This window comes from Erinaceus europaeus, chromosome 4 (genome assembly GCF_950295315.1).
Source record: "Erinaceus europaeus chromosome 4, mEriEur2.1, whole genome shotgun sequence".
NCBI classification, from domain to species: domain Eukaryota; kingdom Metazoa; phylum Chordata; class Mammalia; order Eulipotyphla; family Erinaceidae; genus Erinaceus; species Erinaceus europaeus.
In genome coordinates this window covers 118,525,672-118,528,803 of record NC_080165.1, presented here as the reverse complement: position 1 = coordinate 118,528,803, position 3,132 = coordinate 118,525,672, and the positions used below count along the sequence as shown (strand labels likewise).

The following is a 3,132-nucleotide window of genomic DNA, read 5'->3' as shown; positions in this document are numbered from 1 at the left end:
AGGCTATATCCTCAGGAGAAGAATTGCAGGATCATAGGGTAGGTCCATGTCTATCCTTCTGAGAGTTCTGCAGACTGTTCTCCACAGAGGTTGAACCAATTTACATTCCCACCAATAGTGCAGGAGGGTTCCTTTGATCCCACAACCTCTCCAGCATTTGCTGTCTCATATATATATATATATATATATATAAATTTTTAAAATTTATTTATTTAAGTTAAATGTTTTACATTTCAACGTTTTTTTCTCACAGTTCAGGAAATTCATATCAGTCACAGTTATCAGACTGGCACTACTTCTGTCATTAGTGTCACTATGGTTTTCTTATATAAAAACCTGGTTTGGAATTGTCACTTTCTTGTTACTCATTAGTTGGTTAACACTCTGTATGTTATTTATTACTCTGTGCCAAACTACACAAGCAAGGAATAATCATTATTTTGTTTTCCCATCTTCAGTTTAGGTGAGGCTAGCAAGGATAAATCCTTATCTCATGAATCATCTACTGGGGAAGCTTTCCTGGCATCTGGAAGATATACTTTTAGGATGAGTCATTCATAAAGGTCATATTTTAAAAAATTTTATGACACTTGTTAAAGATATCATGGCAGACTGCTCAATACTGTAACATTGTGATAAGTATATGAACCATTGTAACAAAATTTTAATTGGGAAAGAGAATTGGTCTTAACTCTTGAGAACATAGTTCTGAAAGAATTTATAGCAAAGGAGGAGGGTATGGGGTAGTAGACAAACATTTACTGAAAGGAAACATTAGGAACAAGATGGACTCTAATTGAACTGATTTAACAGGATTGTTGCTAAAGACAGACCATGACAATCAGACATGTGTGACTTTCCTGGATGTGTAATCTGACCAGATGTCAAGGGTGACCAGATATCAAGGGGTGGTTCATGGTAAAATGACTTGGGGTTTTTGCTAAGTCAAGATTTTACAACGAAGTACACAGATGGGTCTAGGAAAAGGTTCAGGAGCTTACCTAAGGTTTACTCCATAAAGAGTGTCAAGTTGACCAGTTTGTACTGTCAGCCTGAGAGTTCTGTCAGGACTGTGAATTAGGTGTCCTGATTTCTCTCTACCTGAGATTCTTGGGCTCCATAGGGATGTGGTTATATGTTCTCAGAGCAAATGTTCTAAGAGATAACAAATTGTTCATTTCCGAAGAGTGAGTTCAAATACTGGTACAGTGGTGTTTCCTTTGACTTTAATTTAATTTTTTTATTGGTTTAATAATGATTGACAAGATTATAGGATAAGAGGAGTACAATTCCACACAGTTCCCACCTCTAGAGTCCCATTTCCCATCCCCTCCATTGGAAGGTTCTCTATTCTTTCTCCCTCTGGGAGTATGGACCCAGGATCATTATGCGGTACAAAAGGTGGAGGGTCTGACTTCTGTAATTGCTTCTCCACTTGACTTGGCATTGACAGGCTGATCCTTATCCTCAGACTGTTTCTATCTTTCCCTAGTAGGGTAGGGCTCTGGAGAGGCGTGGTTCCAGCATGTATTGGTGAAATCATCTGCCCAGGGAAGTCAGGTTGGCGTCATGGTAGCATCTGCAACTTGGTGGCTGAAAAGGCATTAAGATATAAAGCAGAACAAGTTGCTTAACCCAAAGGAAGAATATAGCAGATAAGATTTGGGGTCTCTATTTTGGAAAAAGTAAGTCCATTTTAGATATATTCCAAGGGGCCCATGACTTTACTAATTTTTGTCAGAGTCCTATAGCTAATATGTAAGTAGGCCAAAGGTATTGTCTGGGGAGATGTTGTCAGAGTTGGAAATAGAACTAGAAAGCTGGATAAGGGCAAAGAGTAGCTACCAAATATGGAAATAATATATAAATATCAATAACTGTAGACCCCATTGATCAGATCTGGGGCCTATGTCTATTCATATTTGGCACAGGAGCCTGAGCTCTAATTCTGTGGTTAAAGCTAGGAACATTCTAGGCTGTATTCATTGCAGGAGTGGCAGAGTATGTTGACCCAGCCTCACTTTGGAGAATGGGACAGTCCCTACCATTGTTCTATTGAGGGCAAGGTCCTGTAGAGAACCACAAGAAGGTTTATGATATTGCTCCTGATGGAGATGATCAGTGATGGTGGAGAGAGGGATCTATTAGAGGTCTAGGCCAATCATATCTGTGTGGGAATTCCAGGATTTCCTTACTAGGGACCCAGATGATGGGGTGACGTTGTAGTGATCTAAAGGTCCACCATTAAAATGTGCTGGTCTCTTATTTTATCTGTCTTTATTTTATCTGACATGGTTGGACTTAGAGTGACTGAGGGAAGTGAAATAAGAAGTAGGTGAGGAGATTATCCAGGTCTAAGTAGAAACTATTTAATTAAGTACTTCACGGTGTTTTTTTAAATGCTTTTCTACTTTCTTGCTGCCCTTATTGAGTCACTGCAGACTATTGTGCACTTTTACTTTAAGGAATATATTTTCCCCTAACTTATGGATATATGTACATGTGCCCTATTTCATGAACCCTGGTCTATATCTAGGTTCTGTAGCTTTGTTGGGAAGTGTGCCACCTGACATAGAATTAAGGAGTCCTATAAGCTGGAAAAGGTCTCACTGAAGGGCTGACATTCCATGCCTGGTGCCTCTGGACACAACCCAAAGTGAAACATGTTGAGGTAGTACTGGTTGCATTGATTTGGTTGAGATCAATAGATGTAGTATCAAGTGGAATGGATCAAGAGAAGTATGAAGGAAAATGAGTCAAGCTGAGGAGGTTCCAGGACTGGGAGAAATGTGGGTTTTATAGTGAATGAGGAAGGTTCCTTACTGTCTTAGAGTTTAAGAAGGTTATTATTATAACCAGTTATTATTATAACCAAGTTATTTGGGAATTTGGTTTACTTTGAAAATCCCATGGTTAGGATTTATTGTACCATATAAGACTTTACCATGATTTATGTCACTTAATGCTATTTACAAATAACTGCATCTTATATACTGACAAGTCCAGTTGCTTCTGGTCTACATGGTCTAAGATTACAGGTGATTTAATATTTCATAAAAAAATCATTATTAGAAATGTATTAACAATTTGAGCCCACTGTTAAAATTTGATCAAGTTACTAATTTGAAACGT

The 3,132-nt window shown here is 38.2% G+C and overlaps 1 non-coding gene across 1 annotated transcript; it reads right to left on the bottom strand.

Annotated features, from left to right (window-relative positions):
- Positions 1 to 248: 248 nt before the first annotated feature.
- Positions 249 to 312, bottom strand: LOC132538484 (small nucleolar RNA SNORD31). Its single transcript, XR_009549840.1, has one exon. It is a non-coding gene; the product is annotated as a small nucleolar RNA SNORD31 (small nucleolar RNA).
- Between the last annotated feature and the right edge of the window lie 2,820 nt (positions 313 to 3,132).